At 43.8% G+C, this 21,127-nt stretch overlaps 1 protein-coding gene across 3 annotated transcripts in view; it reads left to right on the forward strand.

Annotated features, from left to right (window-relative positions):
• LOC126108422 (nuclear factor NF-kappa-B p100 subunit-like) overlaps positions 1 to 21,127 on the forward strand; it is a 400,072-nt gene that overhangs the window by 310,292 nt on the left and 68,653 nt on the right. Inside the window, exon 1 of one of the 3 annotated variants that reach the window (XM_049913634.1) lies at positions 20,424 to 20,530. The exons of 1 other annotated variant lie outside the window; for it this stretch is intronic. The gene's annotated coding sequence lies outside the window, so the exon portion shown is untranslated. Of the gene's footprint in view, positions 1 to 20,423; positions 20,531 to 21,127 lie in introns of those variants that run through there. One more of the 3 variants, XM_049913631.1, reaches the window with a different exon arrangement.

Genomic DNA, 21,127 nt, shown 5'->3' on the forward strand with positions numbered 1-21,127 from the left:
ACAAATGCAAGGGCAGGTGTGGACTCTGGTCACAATTTGTTTTTAACTGTAAATTATAAGTGAAGTAATTGGAAAGTACTAAGAAATTAAGGACAAGGGACCTGGCTAAACTGAAAAAACCAGAGTTTGCTGAGAGTTTCAGACGGATCATCAGCCAACAGTTGACTAAAACAGGAGAAAGGAATACAGTAGAAGAAGAATAGAAGAACGGGTAGCTTTGAGAGATGAAATAGTGAAGATCAAATAGGTGAAAAAACAAGGTCTAGTAGAAATGCTTGGACAATACAAGAGATATTGAATTTAAATGATGAAAAAAGAAAATATAAGAATGTAACAAATGAAGCAGGCGAAAGGGGATGATCAGTTCAGATTCCGAAGAAAATTAGGAACACGCGAGGCAATACTGACCCTATGACTTATCTTAGAATGTAGGATAAGGAAAGGCAAACCTACATTTGTAGCATTTGGGAAATGTTGATTAGAATACTCTCATTGAAATTCTGAAGTTAGCAGGGGTAAGATATAGGGAGCGAGAGGCCCTTTACAATTTGTACAGAAACCAGACGGCAGTTATGAGAGTTGAGGGGCATGAAAGCGAAGCAGTGGTTGAGAAGTAAGAGAGACAGGGTTGTAGACTGTCCCCTATGTTATTCGACCTGTACATTCAACAAACAGTAAAGGAAAGGAAAGAAATTTGGAGTAGGAATTAAAGTTCAGGGAAAAGAAATAAAAACTTGAGGTTTCCCCATGACATTGTAATTCTGTCAGAGACAGCAAAGGACTGAGGAGTAGTTAAACGGAATGGGCATTGGCTTGAAACGAGGATATAAGGTGAACACAATCGAAAGCAAAAGACGGATAATGGAATGTAGCCGAATTAAATCACGTGATGCTGAGGGAATTAGATTAGCAAATGAGACACTTAAAGTAGTAGACGAGTTTTGCTATTTGGGCAACAAATTAACTGATGATTCCCTAAGTAGAGGATACAAAACCTAGGCTGGCAATGGCTAGAAAAGCATTTTCGAAGAAGAGAAATTTGTTAACATCGAGTACAGATATAAATGTCTGGAAGTCTTTTCGGAATGTATTTGCGTGGAGTGTAGGCATGTATGGAAGTCAAAGATGGACGATAAACAGTTAAGAGAAAAAGAGAATGGAAGATATCGAAACGTCGTGCTACAGAAGAATGCTGAAAATTACATGGGTCGATCACGTAACTAATCAGGAGGTACTGAACAGAACTCGAGACACAAGATGTTTGTGGCACAACTTGACGAAAAGAAGGGATCGGTTGGTAGGACACATTCTGAGATATCGAGGGAACAGCAGTTTAGCACTGGAGGGAGGTGGGAGGGTAAAAATCGTAGAGGGAGACCAAGAGATGAAGGATGCAGCGCGCAGTAGTTATTCGGAGACGAAGAGGATAGAGTAGCGTGGAGAGCTGCATCGAACCGGTCTTTCAACTGAAGGCCACAACAAGAACAAAATGTCATTTGACATTGTTTATTTGTATGCTCAAAGTACAGACGTGTATTGTATGTGGAATTGTTGTCAGTAAATAAAACTGTTGAATGTTGTTTGATGAGTCCGACCGGGTGGCTTTCCACACTCGGATTCTTGTACCTTACCTGTATGGACGATTGAAAACGTCAAACGTATCAGTCGGATTGCCTCAGTGCCTCAGTACGTTACATCCGTTTATGGTGAGGGTCAGCTCCCAATTCCTGCACAAGCGTCGATCCTCCGCTTTGCTACAATTTTCTAGCATCACAACTTCTTTGTTAGAACAACATCGCCCGCAAAAAGCCTCATGGAACTGTGGACGTCATCCACTAGGACGTTTATCTGAGTACAGTAGCTGAGTACGCGGCGTTGCTCGGGTATGTATTTATTCCAGTCTTCTTCCTCACTCTGTTCATCTCTTCCTGCATCTCTGTCCTCCTTCTCCTCCACACTCTGCCCATCTTCTCCACTCCTCTCACTCTGTCCATCTACTGTTCCGCTTCTCTGTCCATTTCCTCTTCGCCCAACCTCTGTTCATCACCTATTGCCCTCTATCCCTCTCCTCTTCCCCCATCTCACTGTTCAACTCTTTCACGTTCCATTCTTTCTTTATCTCCTCGTCACGTCAGGTCAAATGTCAAAGCCATGCTGACAGCTTTCTTTGACTTTGAAGGATTAGTTGATCACGAATTCGTACCACAGGGAAAATCTGCTAGTCGGTGTGTGTTGTGAAGCCTGAGAAAAATGTGGGAAGGAAATGGCATGAAATGTCGTGAGACAATTCGTTCGCGATAACGACCCGCACGTCGATCCCTGTTGGCGCGTGACTTTCGCACAGAGACGAAATCGCTGTGCTGCCTGATGCTCCGTACTCTCCAGACCTGGCCGCTGCGAAAATTTTTTATTTCCAAATTTGAAAACCCCGTCGAAAGGAAGAAGATTTGCAACGGTAGACGGGATAAAACAAAATTCGCGTACCGAGGCTGCTCCATGGAGTGGGAACGGCGTTGAGAGTGGTGTACTAGTTCTGGAGGAGAGTACTTCGAAGGAGACCATGCACGGTCAGTAGAAGGCAAACGTAGAGAAATGTTGTGGAAAAAATTCCGGAATTTTTGGAACAGACTTCGTGTATGTAGGGATCGCTCCGAATAAGATTCCAAAAGTTGATGAAATTAATCGCTAATTACATGGTATGAAAACATCCCTCCCCCCATTTAGGGGTCACCGAGGCAAGCCTAATGAGCGCACTGTTGTCTCTTGGGGAGGGAGGAATTTTCCGAGCCTCGGTTTAATTATTCGTAATAGTTCCCAACATGGCGACTAGACACAAAAGCAGGTCGAGCCGTCGTTCTGAACTGCTGGCCGCGGCTTCGCGGCGCCGGCCTCGTCCTTTGGCAGGACTGCCGCCCCTGCAGCAACGCCAGCCACTGCAGAGTGCGGCTGGGCCGCGCTGCACACAGCAGACCCCGGCTGCAGCCCTGCCCACGTCGGCCACGGGAGCTCCACGGCGCCCCTCTGTGCTCAGTCGCCTGCAGCCCTTCACTGCAGTCGGTCCCTCATCTTGAGCGGCGCGGGTGCTGCCGCTGTGTGTTAAGTCCTCGGCCGTACTTACTGTTGTCAGCAGCAGCCACGCACCTCACGGTTCGGGTTAGTGCTGTTCCGCATTCATCATGATGCAGCGGCGATTATTTCGGTCGTGAAATGACACAAATGCAACAGTTTGCATCTAAACCTCCGCGGGCGTTGAAGCTAGCCTGAGTTACAATCCGCTGTCGGCTGTTAACGGTTTTGACGAATCTCTCGGTGTGTTATTTCCTGATCAGAGGCTGGACGGGCTATCAGAAAGCTCCTTTATGTTGAAAGTAGTAGTTTCTTTTGTCTGATCCTGCAGCAAGGCCTTCCCGACTAGGCTGATCATCTCTGTATAGGCAAGTCGTAATTAAGTCATAATACGCTATCTCGAATTTTCATTTTTTTTTTTTTTGGAGGATATACGCAAGTCTTTTTATCAAATTTGTCGGATTCTGGTCTGGAGAATTGCCCTGTAGCCTCCTCAAGCTATTTCCTCCAGCAGGCACTAACCTCCCCCAGACGAGATGGTGGACAATCCTGGCCGCATTTGAGACATCGGTAAATTAGCAGGTAAGGCTAAATGTACCTGTTAATTGGGGATCAGACGTCAGACATCTAGACTGAGATTTTATCTCTGCTGCGGAGTGTGCACCGATATGAAACTTCCTGGCAGATTAAAGCTGTGTGCCGGACCGAGACTCGAACTCGTGACCTTTGCCTTTCGCGGGCAAGTGCTCGCCTCGGAAGGTAGGAGGCGAGATACTGGCAGGACTGAAGCTTTGAGGAGGAATAGTGAATCGTACTTGGGTAGCTCAGTCGCTAGAGCACTTGCCCGCGAAAGGCAAAGGTCCCGAGTTCGAGTCTCGGTCCAGCACACATTTTTAATCTGCCAGGAAGTTTCACAGTCAGGCTGTTTTCACCAATCCTAGAATCAGTATCGCGACGTTCGTTCATCAGAACACAGCAGCAGCTACAACTATTTCGTGAAATACAGTCCCATCATGGATGAAGACAGTAGTTTGTAACATAGCGACGATGTAATTCTCAGCGTGAGCTGTATGGTGGTGAGCTTACTGGAGCGCCGCACGCCACGTGCCAGAAGCAGCCGTCACCCTGAGCTGTCCAGGGACGGTGGGCGGGTCTGGAGAGCTCGACGCCAGTGGCTGTCTGAGAGGCTGTCCTGCAGCGCCGCGCTTCACGTCTTGCCAGGGCTTGCTTACTGGAGGCAGCAGTACCTAGGACTGTCTTCAACAATTCACAGCAACGTATGTAGCCCCATCGCTACTCGCTGAATCTACACCCAGGTCCAAAACCCTGCAAGCGACTGCGAAGTCCACTGTGCGGATACGTACCTCTGTAGCAGTCGTTAGATCTCCTTCCCGTGCCGCTCATGTATTCAGCGGCGGGAAAATGTCTGTATGAGGGCTCCTACGAGGGCTCCGTTTGGTCTGACACCGTCTTCAGTCTGTATGAGGGCGGCAGGTAGCGCTTTGTACCGTACTCCCAGAGTCACCACTTAACAGCTGCTCCCCGAACCTTTGTAGACAGATTACGTCTATATTCGGCCGTCTGTCGTCAGTATCTCTGTGATACCTGAGCCGTAGTGAAGTCGGCTTTGAAAAGCGCGCCGCAGCGCGTAGCGTGAAGCAGTCGCCCTCCGTTTTCTGGCGGTGGCGCCGTTGTCGCAATTGAAGGCTTCGGTGTCTCCCTCCAGCGGGAAAGGGCAAAAGTGGGCTGTTCGCCTGGGTTTAAGGAGTGGCTGTACGGGCTCTCGTGGAGGGTTGGCAGTCGCGGCATCGAGAAGAGACTTGTGTGCCGGTGCTGGGGGGACAGCACGCGGACCGCGGCATCAGCGACAGCTTAACCTCCGTGGTGTGGGGCGCTAACTGCTCGCCGCGAAAGGAATCTTCCTGGGCGTGCGTCCGCGAGGGGAATACTCTGCAGTTGGGCCGTAGGCTGTCGACCGGCGAGGAGGTTCTGGAAAGAGGCGCGCCTTCCCGCGTCCGCTGAAACGGCTGGCAGCGGGCGGCTCGGCAGAGCATTTGGAGTAGAGTGCTGCGTTGGTTCAGTCCTGGGAGTCGTAACGCACCACAAGTTGAGTATTGATTGCTAACAGATTTTATGAAGTTTAATTGAATTCAATTTACTTATTCTTGTTAATTATACCAGACGTATATTTTGGGGGTTTCCGGCCATTCATTCTCGTGTGCCCAGCCGCAGGAAGGTGAGTCGGAGTAAATGTGTGGTTCGAATTGCTTCTTTCCCCTCCCAGCTTACCTACGGGTTTACTCGACTCTTAGCCTCTGCCACGTCTGTGAAAGTCTAAGGCAGCAATGGCTGTGCTGTTTAAAATGCGAGGCACTAAGACCTGATCCATTCTCTCGCCTGCCATAACCAGTATTACTAGACTCACGTGTAAAAGGTACTCTAAGAAAGAAGACAAAATTCCTTTTGCCTCGTGTTAAGAACAAGTCAACTGCATAACGAATTCCTGCTCGTCTGGAAGCTGTAACTTACGTAAATTTCTGTTTATGTATATTTGGCTACAATCAAGCAAGGTTGTTAATGTACGCCGTAGAGGATTTTCTATATTGTTTCTAGTCAGCAAAAACTGTTGTGTGTTTTTTTTTCCAATTGAATACCTTTTAAAGCTTTTACTCGACGTGCTTATGTGTTTTATGCAGGTAGTTGGTTGTTAGTGTGTTTCCTTCCCATGCAAAAGTTTGCCATTTCATTACGGGTAGCAATTGTTGCCTTGAATGTTGTAAAAGTTCGCAAGTCCTACCTTGCGAGCGTGTGTGTTTGCCGTAAGTTTACTGGCAGAAATTTGTAAACTTTTTTTTATGTTTTGGAAATGTTAATGTTATTAACTGTGAGTGTGTCGTACCTCCCCCCCCCCCCCGCCCCCTGCGTGCATGACTCATCCGCTTTGGTTTTTCTATTTTGAGAACTTTTGTAAACAGGATTGTCTTAATATGTTGCAGACAAGTTAGATTCTGCGCCATTTAATGAGCCTGAGTGAGCCTGTTGTGGGCGGCCGTAGCTACGGCTGTTGTAACCAAATGGGGAATTCGTCTGCCCAAAAGTGAAGTCATATACTCAAATTGTATTCATTTATTAATGGAGTGAAATTCACTTGTAATTTAGCTGAGCTTAAAATATTATACAGCGTCACGTTCTATACGTTAAATTGCTTGCCTGCCTTGCCTTTTACTGGCGTGAAAATTTTTTATAACAATTTAATAATTTAAATGTCCTTTCTTTCCTATCGCAAATTGTGAGTTATTCGTTAAATGATTGTTGGGATTTTTTAAAATATCGTAAAGTCTTGCACCAAGTTTGAATAAAGAGTGTTACTGAAAATTGTGTGTAATTTCACCAGTTATTCCTTGGCACCTACTTCCACTTTACATTTTGTGTATTAATTGTGATTAATAACCTTTACTGAACCAGTAGTAATTTTACGGTTCAATACACCGTCACGGGTCAAATAAACTTGTGACCATTGGTGCTGCCCTTCTCTGTATACGTTCCATATCCTCTGTGGGTCCTGCTTGGTACGGGTCCCACACAACACACAGTCGGCCAGTATTCTACGACGCGGTGCACCAGTCTTTCGTCAGCAGTGGCTGCATTTTCCCAATACTCTACCTACAGTGCAAAGTCTACTTTGTCTACGTCTGAGGGTACGGCACCGTTCCATTTCATATCCCTACGAAGCCTTACAGCGAGTATTTGTGTGAGCTGACTGATTCCTACTACTTACTAATATTTTTGTCACTGTATACTAAGATTTTCTCGCATCCTGGAGTGCACAGATTATCTACATTTAAACCAAGGAATCCATCGCTGCAAGACACTGACATCTTCTGAAACAACAGGGAATAGTAAGCGAACAAGTGAAAGACAGAAGCGCTGAGCTTGTGAAGGCACTGCCGTCATCATTCCGCCTACTATTCAACTTGCATGTGAAAGCGTCAATTGAGTAAATACAAGGAAATATTTAGAAGTGAGAAATCACAGTGAAAATATGTCAGTGATAAGGATCTCTAATGGCACTGCGAAGAAGAATTTCGGGACGAAAATCGACGAGAAAAATTGCCATCCTTACATCATCTACATACATAGGCCATAGTGCCGGTACATGCAGTGCACTGTTATTTAGTCGTGGACACATCTGGGGATGACTCGCTGAAGAAGAGGCTCCAGTGAGATGGCACAGCGGTCACCCATGGACAAAGCACGGATCCTATGATCTTATAATTCAAGCTTTCTCATGAAATTTGAGTCTCATCTTTATCTACCATAATAATCGAAGCCGAACAAATAAATTAAAATGTATGCCACGGCCAGGACTTGAACCTAGGTCTCCATGCTTACTAGCCAGAAATGGTAGCCATTTGACGTTCTTTAGCAGTAGAGCATTGGTGGTGTAACGTTTAGCATTCTTATCTAGTAAGGAAGTAGATCCATGTTCAAGTCCTGGCTGTAGCATGAATTTCATTTCCTTTTTTCAGCTTCCATCATTGTCAGAGATAAAGATGAGACTGAAATGTCTGGACTAAAATTTAATTACAAGATATGCAGATCACCTACAGGTGAGGTACAGCATTTCCTCATAACATCCAATGCCGGGGTGCTATTCCAGTGCCAGAGAACCTCGGGGATAGTGATGGCCTAAGAAGGGGAAAAACGAGCTGAGGATGTGAACTGAAGTTTGTGTTGGGGACGGCAGGCATTCGACTTGGGCAGTCCACGCAGCTATGTTAGCTGTAGTGCTGCGGTAGAGCGGCGCCAGCGCTCCTGCTTAGTAAGCAATGAGACTCTGGTTCATGTCCTGACCATGGCATAAACTGTCATTAGTTTCCGCAGTTTCCATCGTTATTGTAAATATCCTATGAGCCAAATATATTTGATCACACTCTTTTGTGCGTATCAGACTCTTTTCTGGGTAATATTCAATGAGTTATTCCCAGGGCTCTACGGAAAGTGGAACAATAGTCGATGTATGTAGGTGATCTCAAGATGGCAATTTAATTTGCCGAAACTAGTTGTCTGCAGACTGACATTAACCGTATCCGCCGCCCCGTTTACATTTTCCCACGCGACGACCTGAATGGCTAACTTCGATGCTAATTAACTCGGCAATGACGCAACATACCGAATTTTTTACCAGCAATTATTTCTCTGCAACACCCTAACACGCTTTTCAAACTGTTTTTGACCACGCTGCATCATTTACTTCGATCTAGACAAAGAAACATATCCAGCAGGAAGATTAAATGGTTGAAATGGCTCTGAGCACTGTGGGACAACACCTGAGGTCATCAGTCGCATAAGAACTACTTAAATCTACCTAACCTAAGGACATCTCACACATCCAAGCCCGAGGCAGGATTCAAACCTGCGACCGTACCAGCAGCGCGGTTCCACACTGAAACGCCTAGAACCGCTCGGCCACAAAGGCCGGCGCAGGAAGATTATATTATTCATATTCAGAGATCGCTCTCCTGCTGATAGGGCAGGGAACCGTGAGATGGTATGGATTGAGAGTAACTACAGAAACGGCTACGACAAATAAGATTAGGGGCAAACTTGACATCAAACTTGAGGACGATGCAGAGGGCAAAATGTGGGAATTCTATTACTTGGGAACAAAATAATCCTTGACGGAGGAAGCACGGAAGACAGAAAAGGCACAGACAAAGAGGGCACTGGAGAGCAAAGGAAGCCTTCCAGTATGAAACGTCGTCCTTAATATCAGGAAGAAATTTCTCAGAACGTACGTCTGGAGCACAGCGTTATTTGGTGGTGCACCATGGACCGCGGGAAAACCGGAAAAGATGAGAATCGAAGCGTTGGAGATGTGGTGCTACTGAAGAATGTCGAAAATTAGATGGACCGATAAGGCAGGGAATGAGGAGGTTCTCCGCAGAATAGGCGAAGAGAGGAACATATGGAAAAACTGACAATGTGAAGGGACAGGCTGATGCGATGCGTGGCAAGACATCAGGGAATACCTTTCTTGGTGGTAGGGGGAGCTGTGGAGGGTAAAACCTGTAGAGGAAGACAGAGACTGGATGGAATACATCCAACAAATAACTGAGGATGTAGGGTGCTACTCCGAGATGGCGAGAAGAAGAGTTTGCCACAGGAGAGAAATTCCTGGCGAACTAATGAAAAAAAGGGGGATATAGACAAATGGTGATACATTGTGAATTGGATGGAAGATTTCAGGATAGATTCTGTGGCTGATAAATGAAATTGTATGAAGCGTGGTAAGCGAGAAATGTTCATTGAGGCGCTTAGATGTGTTTTCACAAGTCTCGAATGTTATCGGATATTATAATAGCGTAGGCTTCCGCGGCCACAGTCAGTCAACATAAAAGTTTTCTGGGTATGGTACCGCGTCATAGTGTATAAGACTGCAGCTCCTGGAGAAAAACCAACGTTTCGGCCACGGATGCAGCGGCCTTCTTCTGGGTCTTGGCCGAAACGTTGGTTTTTCTCCAGCAGCAGTAGTCTTATACACTATGACGCGGTACCATAGCGAGAAAACTTTTATGTTGTTATCGGATATTGTTCGGAAACTGTTGTATCTACCACTTTAGGGATTTTATTTAAATTGTTCGAATCGGTGCGTGGTTACTGCTCAGTGCAATTTCAAGTATTCCTTGCACCTGCCGTGCAACCACTAGAATAGAGGGACAACAGAAAAGCCGCTGTTGGTATGCTACCGGCCAGACTCATCAGCTCGGCGGGTCTGCCGCATTTCCAGGCGTATGCCGCAGACAGGCAGCACGCTAAAAGCTATCCTAATGGTGAGGGCTCAGTACGAAAGCGACAATGGTAAACTAACAATATACTATTTAAATATTCCTTCAGATTGGTGCTTGGTGTCGGTTTCACTATTTGTCTTAAGATTCAACCGTCTTTATCTATTGATAAAAGAATACGGACTGTTTCTGTTTAGTGGACGAGCAAAAAAAATCCTTTTTGCTTCTTTTTTGCCTTTCTCATATTTGGTTCACACTTCACCCATACTTATAAATGCGAAAGTAACTCCTCCTGTCACCGTTTCACATTCACCTCATGAACGAATTGCGATGAAATTTGGTATGGAGGTAGCCTTAAGAACACAGCCAACTTTCAAAGCTGTTTACTGCGACGTATTTTTTGATTTGGAGAATATTACTTGAAGTAGGCAAAATATTTACTCTTTGACAAAGCTATTTACTCTTTGACTTTTGAACTATCGTATTTGTGGCAATGCCTTTATTGTTTGGTATGTTCTATTTCGTACGATTCAATGTAATGAATTTAATGCTTATCTTGGTTTGGTGCATAAGTTCACAGTGCTTTCCCATAAGTTTAATACACAAAACAGATATGCATGAGAGAGACTTCAGTGATCAATAATATGTTCTTCTTCACTGTTTATAATTCTGGTAAGGCTGGGTTGACTTTCATAACCCTCGACTAGGAGTTACTTCGTTTACAGTCGAGGAAATCATCGAGCCATGATAGCAGTGATAGCAGTGCTTAGAGTGCGGAAGAGGGGAAAATCTGAGGGCGCAAGATCAAGTGAATATGTTGGGTCCAGAATGACTTCCCAACCCAACTCTGTACAGTCTTCGTTTTTCAGTCGAGCAGAATGTGGGCGGACGTTATCGTGAAGTGGCATCACTTCATGCTTCAGCGTACAGAGAAAATAATAGCCGTACTGTCACACTTCCTTGGAGCACTCTTGTCGATTCTCTTGTCTCTGTTGAACTGGGGTCTGTCGCTTAAAAAGTCTTCGAGCCAGTCACGTGTCTCGGTCAACAACCTGCAGAGGAGCTCCGTGGCAAACGCCTTCCGGAAACCTAAAAGTACGGAATCAGCCCGTCGTACCTGGTCCGTGGTTCGCCGCATCTCGTGTCAGAAAAGGGCAGGCCGGGTCTGGCACGGGCGGTGCTTTCTAGAACCGTGCTCATTTGTGGACGGAAGCTTCACTACTTCAAGGAATTTTTGTATTCTAATTGGGAAAAATGTTCGAAAATTCTGCAGCATACCAATGTTAAGGGTACCGGGGAGCAAATTTGTGAATCCGTTCCTTTATCGTTATACGCAGGAGTCAGCTGCTCTTTTTTATTTTTTCAATTCGCTTGCGACAATGAGCTGGGCGAAAGATTCGCGATAAATGCGAGGTAAGTAAGGGGCCAGTGCCTTAGAGTACTCTTTGAAAACCAAACTGCGACTCATTTGTTTTCCACTGTTTCTGTTTCCTTCTCTACGGCAGCGATGGCTACTGCTATAGGACAGTCTGTGCGACTGCCAAAGGACGGCATGTTGATGCAGCCTTCCTGCGTGAATGGTTTTTAAAAAAAACTTGAGCTCTGGTTTTCTTCTCTTCTACTTCCATACCAGACTGGTCAACGAGTGACGATATGTGCCAACTCCATTAGATATACACCACTGGTCATTAAAATTGCTACACCAAGAAGAAATACAGATGATAAGCGGGTATTCATTGGACAAATGTATTATAATAAAACTAACTTGTGATTACATTTTCACGCAGTCTGGGTGCATAGATCCTGAGAAATCAGTACCCGGAACAACCACCTCTGGCCGTAATAACGGCCTTGATACGCCTGGGCATTGAGTCAAACAGAGCTTGGATGGCGTGTACAGGTACAGCTGCCCATGCAGCTTCAACACGATACCACAGTTCATCAAGAGTAATGACTGGCGTATTGTGATGAGCCAGTTGATCGGCCACCATTGACCAGACGTTTTCAATTGGTGAGAGATCTGGAGAATGTGCTGGCCAGGGCAGCAGTCGAACATTTTCTGCCCCTACAGGACCTGCAACATGCGGTCGTGCATTATCCTGCTGAAATGTAGGGTTTCGAGGTGATCGAATGAAGGGTACAGCCACGGGTCGTAACACATCTGAAATGTAGCGTCCACTGTTCAAAGTGCCGTCAATGCGAACAAGAGATGACCGAGACGTGTAACCAATGGCACCCCATACCATCACGCCGGGTGATACGCCAGTATCGTGATGACAAATACACGTTTCCAATGTGCGTTCACCGCGATGTCGTCAAACACGGATGCGACCATCGTGATGCTGTAAACAGATCCTGGATTCATCTGAAAAAATGTTTTGCCATTCGTGCACCCAGCTTCGTCGTCGAGTACACCATCGCAGGCGCTTCTGTCTGTGATGCAGCGTCAAGGGTAACCGCACCCATGATCTCCGAGCTGATAGTCCATGTTGCTGCAAACGTCGTCGAACTGTTCGTGCAGATGGTTGTTGTCTTGCAAACGTCCCCATCTGTTGACTCAGGGATCGAGACGTGGCTGCACGATCCGTTACAGTCATGCCGATAAGATGCCTGTCATCTCGACTGCTAGTGATACGAGACCGTTGGGATCCAGCACGGCGTTCCGTATTACCCTCCTGAACCCACCGATTCCATGTTCTGCTAACAGTCATTGTATCTCGACCAACGCGAGCAGCAATGTCGCGATACAATAAATCCCAATCGCGATAGGCTACAATCCGACCTTTATCAAAGTTTTAATATCTTCAGAGGATACGCTCAGATACTCTGCAATTCCATGGTGTATGAAGCACAAAATGTCGTTTGTGAGTAAAACAGCCGGCCGCGGTGGTCTCGCGGTTCTAGGCGCGCAGTCCGGAACCGCGCGACTGCTACGGTCGCAGGTTCGAATCCTGCCTCGGGCATGGATGTGTGTGATATCCCTAGGTTAGTTAGGTTTAAGTAGTTCTAAGTTCTAGGGGACTGATGACCACAGCTGTTAAGTCTCATAGTGCTCAGAGCCATTTGAACCATTTTTTTTAGTAAAACATCTTCTTGATTGAACAAAGGAACGCAAATGGCGGTGAACCATGTTCCTAAATTTAATTGATACTTCTTCTCTTGAATGAATTCGAAAATGTTCAGGACAGCCGATTCTGCACTTGCGACAACTGAGTTAGAAGCTGCCATTTAAGAGAACATTTTTCTATAGATTTGTAAAAAATTATTAAAATTTTCAACTTGTTTTTTATGCATGAAGAAGTACACGCTGGTAAATTTGGTGTGGTAGCGCCATTTCACCGCTATCGAAATTGTCGTAAGTCTGTAGGTATGCGGTGTAGGAGATTCGTTTGGTAGTTATAGAACTACTATATGTAAATGGAATAAGAAGAATATAAGGTGGTTCTATAAAAGACCAACTACTAGAAATTACAGAGAAAGCATTCCATGTATGGGAAAAATATGCTGATATTAAATTTCACCTCAGGAATAACAACAGCGATATTTCAATTTCAAATAAAAGACGGCTACAAAAAAATGAAATATATGGTCATCGTTGCCCAAAGGATCTGCACGGAAAAGGAAATGTGTTAGGTCATGATTTTTTTCCAAATAAGAAGAATTATCCGATAAAAATACACATGGACGATGATGAGTAATGGTACTTAGAAATTAACAAAAATACACCAAAGCATCTGACAAATTTATCTGAAGTCTTAGTTCATGAAATTGGCCACTCGTATCATTCAGGTGTTTATGAATCAATAATGAATCCATACTATAATGGCTCACACATGTAATTATTTCAAGATGATGTTGATGCTATCCAAAGTTTGTATGGAATAACACAGCCAACGATACAGGCTCAGCCACCATCAACACAGCCTTCTACACTAAATGAACGATTTGAGCCATTGTGTCAAATGAAAAAGTTCCATCACTTACTTTTTGTAAACGGGGTTCCATATATTTTTCACAAGAACTGGGTTTCAATGGGTGGTAACAAGCCACAATTGGTAACCAGTTGGTTAACATTCTTACCCGAAAATATGTAAAAAAAATTGATGTAGTATATCGAAGACCAAGTAGCGAAGTTGAGTTATTTGTTGCGAATACGATATATATGACGAATTTACGCATATTATAATTAACTCCGGGGTATACAAAATCAGTATCCAGTACAGGATTACGTACAAACTTTCTATTAAATGGTGTGGTCAACACTTCCTTTAGGAACAACGTTTTATATTTTTTAATGAAATTTTCTACGCGGAATTAGATGAGTGTAGTTTTACATATAAATCGCGAGGAGTTATAGATAGAGAATTTTCAAAATTTCCAACTAAAATGACTTCTGCATTTAGGTACATTAATGGGTTGTATTTTTTCATGGATGATACTTTCTACGAATATAATGAATTCACAATAAAAGTTGTCAGAGCTAGCGCAAGTCATCTGTTTTTGTTTGGCGTTGAATGGAGGGAATTGGTTCCTAAGGAAATAAATATTCTAAAAGATACAGTGCAGAAATTAGAAAATTTTACTTTCTTCTAATGAATTTTTTCCTACACAGATGGAAGCGCAGACGCACTCTGAATACAGTTCTAAGCCTGGACGCAGTCCTAAGACTGGTGCCGCTGAAGAATGCTCTGACAGTCGCACCAAACTGTGTAAACACTGCAGTACTCAGCAATCGACTGATAATTTTCGTACACACAAATACACGAAAGATGGTTATTCACCAATGTGTAGACAGTGTTCAAATAAATTTCTCCTAAAAAATTACAATGAAAACCCAATTCCATTTGTATCTGGAAAGAAACATTGCTAAATATTACTTTTTAAGTGCATTTACGGCGAATTCCTAGCGCAGAACGTTCGAAAGTATTGTTGTGGATGGAAACAGACAAAGCATCTGCTGAAGCACCTGCAGCGTGTATTGGTTGTCAAGAAATTAAAGATTTAAGTTGTTTCTACAGAAATCCTTCGCATAAAGATAAACATGATAGTAGATTAGAAAAAGTGAAAAATAAAAGGCAAAATAAGAATTGAGTCTGCACGTCTGTTGTTTCTTATTTCCTTAAAAGGACAGCCAAATGGAGACGCTGTCTGAAGACCACCCATTAAGAGTTGCTCAACTTTACGATTTTTGGAGAGGTCAAATGGAGAACCTCACAGTCGTTCAACTACGCGATTACTGTAAGAGAAATAATTTAGGTGTGTATAGTAAATTAAATAAAGCTGATCTAATTAGCTTTATTATTAGACATCGACGACAGCAGATACGCCAGCCAGACCGGTAGATCAATCTCTGGAAGCGATTACCTTTTTTCTAAAATTGGAAGCGTGCTGGCGTTCCTGTGACGTGGCAGAATATAGTCGGCCGACCGGGTTGGGAGCCATTCAGTGACGTACAGGGTGAGTCAGGAGCAAAGGCACATGCTTTGAGGGGTGACAGTATTAGTGGTACTGAATACTACTCCGAATGGCTTCCGAGGTAGAACACACTGTTATTTATTTTCTGTAGTACCATGCATTGTCACTGTTCACAATGTGCCACAGTAGTGTAGAGCAAGCTGAGACGAACAGTTTGGTACGGGACACTTGTGGCCCATCAAGTCGGGAAACGGCCTCAAATTCGTCTACAAAAACTACATAAACTACAGCGCATGCGCGTCGAGCGAGTTTTCCAACGTTCTGGCGCTCTCTTCGCACAAACCATTAGTTGTAGAGAAAAAAATGAATAGGACCTATTTTGTGGGAAATTTAATATGGCTTAATTTTGTACTGCGACACGTTTTCGCTGGAGGGTGCAGTTTTCGCGTTATTCAGGAAAAACGTACAAAAGTGATAACAAACGTGTTCTATCTCGGAAACCATTCGGAATAGAGAGAATTCAGAATCACTAATACTGCCACACCTCAAAGCATGAACCTTTCCGCCTGACTCACCCTGTCTGTGTAGCGTACGTAAAAAAATGAGTAATTTAAGCGCCGCTGGTTGAGCGAGGTTTGCAATCCAGCTTCGTTATACAGGTTGCGGAAAAGCAATTTGACCAGAAGTGTGCGGTGAAAAGGCAGCGTGAAACATAGGAATTTGACTACAGCAACTGGGGGTCGCAACTGCGTATTTTCGGCGCTACGGGGACGTAATTCAAATCTCACACACGGACGTCTTTGCTCTAAATGATAGGTAATTTGCAGAAAATGTGTCCGTAAACTGGCTGTTTGGACTAACCAACTGTCACGATGACAACAATATAAACTTACGGCATTACTTACACGTGTATCGTACTAAGCTGACGCAACATGCAGCACTTCTTCAGAGACGAAGAGAATCAAATGTCCATGTTTCATGTTTGAACACGTCTTTAAGAGGTCAAAATGAGTGAAAAACGAGCCAACTCTTAATTAACATAAGTATGTGTAGCAAATGTTCAGTATGACCACCGTTTTCATGTTGGCATAGCGCCGTAAATATTCAGCTGCCACATCAACTCGCAATGCCGAAACCCCTTTACTTGATGCTCTCTTTCTGCCCTGCGCTTTTGGTCGAGTTCTTTTTCCTCTTCCTGTATCTACCAGACGTGACACGACAGACTAATTGTCCAATTCTCAGAGGTGTAATACACGTCGGCTGTGGTAGAAAGTGTCAAAAACAGCAAAATGACAGAACGTGTTGGTAGGGATTTATAACGTTAAAGTTCAGTAGACGGTAACTACGTAAAAGGAAATGCGATACATTTAACAAAGCCGCCACGAAGTAAGACGTAAAATACGTTTGTTGGTTACAAAAAGTTCTCTAGTGAAGAAGTGAGTGCCGTGACAAGGGTGTCGGTCCCGCTACGATGCGGCGACATCTGAGAGCCTACAGCACCGGTGTTAATGAGAGGAAGGACTGCGCGCCTTTGGTCAGCTGTCTAAGCAGTGAAAATGAAGCGAAACTTTAATTGGGTTGATCACATGGCTCTATAATCGGGAGTAAAGGTGAAATAATTTTATAGCGTCTGCGATGTGGAAGTGATGTCTGAGAGACTGATGACTAGGGTAATATTAGCTCCTCTTTGTATCTCGTCATATACCTACGGCACAGTAACCTATGGAACGAAGTAGCCGTCATTTCTTCTCTTGACCGGAACCAAACCATAGTCCACTTATTTACCTTTTGACTGTAATGAAATAGTGACGCAAATTCCGGAAACCATCTTTCTCTAGTCATCTTGTTACATGTTACACATTAATCGATTCTACTAGGATCAACAGACGTCCCGAGCTCCATGATTTTGACACGCATGGTCTCTGCAGTGCAGCTGTGCTTGAGGAAGTGAACTCGCCAGTCTTTATGTAACACGGAGAGGAGACACAGACAAACAATGCAGAGCACGAATTCCTTACGGACGCCAGAGAAATCGTGAGTTGGGGGAGTGTGAGGAGGAGGCTGGCCGCAGGGGGACGTTCAAAAGTGACCGGGATTACGTTGGTTGCGGAAAGAAGTGCTGGAAGCATATTTCACAGAAAAACTTTAGGCGTTTAGGGGTGGCGACCAAACTTCTCATCGAGTAAAGACACATTCCCACCTGAGTGCAGAATTGCCACTGGCAGATCGGTTTGCAGAGACTGCCCCCTGTAGTCCCACTACTTGACCTTCACAGAAACTGAGGACCAGATACGCTTCCCTACGTACATATATCACTGTAATCGGAAATTCTAATACTAGAGACTAAATGTATCATAGAAAATGTCTCGTAGATGTCTCGCACATGTCTTTCACTCATACTGAGAAATGATTTCGAAACAGTATGTAAACATCGCGCCGAATTGTGGTACAACTTTGCGACATATAGCACACAGAATCAAACAAATTGCGGGATTGTTTTATTATATAGCAAGAATGTGAAACACACTACTGTAGAATTTCGAGGTGGAAGACGCTACAGAAATATTATTAGCACGTTGTGAAAAGAGGACACGTGATCCGTTTATCGAGGAGAAAACAAAGCTGTAAAAAAATCCAAGTTTCTCGTCTGATGCCCGGCGAGCTAAACACGATCGGACAGATATCGGCCATTTACACGCTTTCGAAGTGGATGAATAACTATACTCGAAAAAATGAGACGTATTAAGTGGGAAAAAATTCTTCTCTTCAGGGAAGCACGGATATTTTTAGGGTTCTTATATTCTAATAAGAAGAATGTAAGGCCAGGCTTTCTCGATTACAGGGGTAGCATTTGTGGCAGTGCAGAGCCGTTCGTGATGAAGGAGATGCGAGTGTCGATGTTACGACGTCATCATAGTGTAGCAGCAAGACACGCCTTCCGTGATCTTTAGTTAATCAGGCACTGTCGCAACAAACTGCAGAAATACTCACTAAGCTCTTCATAATACGAGGTAAAATAACAAGTTTGTCATTTCCATTATCAGCAAGACTTGATGTTAGAGCCAAACAAAAGTGGACACTTGAAGTTCCTTAACATCCTAAAATGACGAAACTTTTCCAGTGCTAAATGAATTTTCTTAGTGAGGCCAATAACAGACCAAGCTCTGTCGGTTCTAAAATATATGTTAAATTTCATAAGTAGCTTTCTACGTAAGCAAATTCGTCTGCGATGCTGGTTTGACGGCTATTGTCTTTGCGTTAACAGTCTACAATCATTTCCAAGACTTGTTTACATTTCAAGCATGGTGGAAGCAGTGTCGCAGACGTCGACACCCTCTTTGGCAGCACGGCTGCAGTCAGCTGGTCCAGAAAGAGACGGTTGAGAGTTTCGTCCGGATCTTGATTCGTTATTCACGTTTAACGCGGCAAGAACGCCGAAAGCGTGCGTCACAAGAATGTCGCGGCGAAATATTCCTTTTGCAGTTTAACGGAATTTTGCGGCACAGTGCTGTTTTCACGGCGTTTTATAAATTGCACGTTTATGCATTGCTCAAGAACTGAAACCCTTGAATTGAGGAAAAATGTAATTACAATGAAGAGCTGATGAAACATTTAACTTTGGAGAGAGAAAAATTATTGTCGCTTACATCAGTAAGTATCATTTTCTGGTGACGAATAAGGCAGGTAGTTTCTGCTGGAATGAACGACGACTTCTGCGATACGCTTTCCACGTCTGCATACGAACTCTAGCCGCTGTTTCACAATAGTAAATCATTAACACGGCTTGTGAACAAACCGCTGGTCGACGCTCACGCGACACATGTGAACGCTGACGTGATTATGAAGAAGCCGGAAGATGACAAGTTTTTATATTCCGTCCATGACTACTGCGAAAATAATGAGCTGTTTTTTTATGCCGACAGATTGCGTAATAGAGCACACTACTGTTTGCTGTAGGGAAGTGGAAGTGTTATGCAAACATGACACCACAAGTGGTTAGCGGATGTCATTGTCGTTTTTCAGTAAAGAATACAATACGTAATCTCATGTGGGAAGAAAGATAACTTTTGCGAATTTGTCTGTGGAGCCATACCTCTAAATTTGTCCTTATGCAGCCTAATCACAATTTTGTGTGCCCCACCGAAGTAATTTATTGTTTACAAGTTTACATGCTTATTACCGTGCTATATGTAAAGTCTCAATGCTGTTTGTACATATATTAAAATTTTTTCTCGTTTTCGTTTACTTCATAAAACGGCCGTTGTTCGCGAGGAAGTTAAACTGCCGACATTCCGGAGCGCTAGCAGCAACAGTCAGTCGCTTGAGGCAGCGACAAAGCTCTGTGGGCTGCAGGGCATGAGAGTTGACGGAAAAATAAATTCGTTATCTTCATTACTACGATGTGGTAGTGCAATTAAATGTGCTGATATTCAAAACAATGTCATTACGTTTGTAATTCATTCAGTCACGTATCTGCCACTTATATAACTTGAGCAGTGCCGGTTGAGCGAGGCTTTGTCATTCAGCACCGTTACACATGCCAGACGTGACGGGACAAAGGTGCTGACCGCATTCTCAGGAGTTACATACTTAATCTCTGATAAAATGAATGTGCTTAAAACGGTAAAATGATGGAATGCCTTCGTATTGTTTTTTACCTTAAAAACACAGTAAGAAATTCGGCATCGGTAACCGCATTTCCAGAACCGATTTGATACTGTTTACAGGACGGAGCAGAAGGGGTCCTGGCAGATGGGTTTATGAAGAGTGTGTTTATTAGCCGTATGTAGGACTCTTAAAAGTAGGTTTCATATTTCCTTTGGAGCAGTTAAAGTGATATTAACATATCGTTTGTTTTCCAGGACGGGATGACAGACAAAAGCTATTTTTACACTTCACATTTCTTCTCTGTTCTATATTTATCATTTTATACAAAAAGCTATCAGAAGTCCTATCGCCATTATAATGTACTTCATAGTTGTGTGACACAATGTAGACGTATTACTCTGTTTATTCTTTTTAACGTCTCATTGTTACAGAAATTCCAGAGCCACTACTGTGTGAGCAGACCACAGACCTGTGAGAGGCTGACAGCAGTTGGTACCTGCCGCCCTCTCAGCAGTTGGCAGCACTGGCAGCGTGGCAGTCCCTGCGCCTTCTGTTGTCTGTCACATTTGTAGCGAGCTGTTTGCAGTGTGAAGGCGTGCGTCTGCATTGTGTGCTGCAGCTTCCGAGTTGATATCTACTTCTCCGTTAATAAGGTAAAGGTGACCATTTCCATTCGTTCCCGCTGTGTTGAATTATTTACTTTTTTGTTTTTGAAAAGCCATCGTAGTTGTGCGGTCTCTGTGTTCTCCATCGAGGCTATTGCGTATAAAGCAAACTATGAAGGTTACTATGCTCTCAAAATGCTAGCGAATTTCGTATTAAAAATCTTGGTATTTTAAAGCGCTATCGAAATTCCGGTTAAATCTGCTGTTTTACTGACTATAGGCAAGAATGAAAAGCACAGTCACGGACTAGATTTTTTGTCGTTTTCGCGCCATTTTGTTGAATTGTTTTCTCGAAATATTGGGTTGTACTCGTTACGTCTGATGTATAAAAGAACTACCCTGCTTGTAGGTGGGGAATAACGTAACGGAATGGAGCTTGTTTCTCCCTGTCCTGTATTTGCTAACATTAAGTTGATATTTTTACTTCTGTGGAGTAATGTTTTCGGCGACAATTCCGCCTCTTGGGTAGTCAGATAAGGTTGTGCCCCATTTCGCCTTTATTGTATTTGTGTAATTGCAGAAATCAATGAATTCTTAACGTTGACCTCAAATTGTTCGCCTTTGTGGATTTAGTACTGTATTCAC

Source organism: Schistocerca cancellata, chromosome 11 (assembly GCF_023864275.1).
Source record: "Schistocerca cancellata isolate TAMUIC-IGC-003103 chromosome 11, iqSchCanc2.1, whole genome shotgun sequence".
Lineage (NCBI taxonomy): Eukaryota > Metazoa > Arthropoda > Insecta > Orthoptera > Acrididae > Schistocerca > Schistocerca cancellata.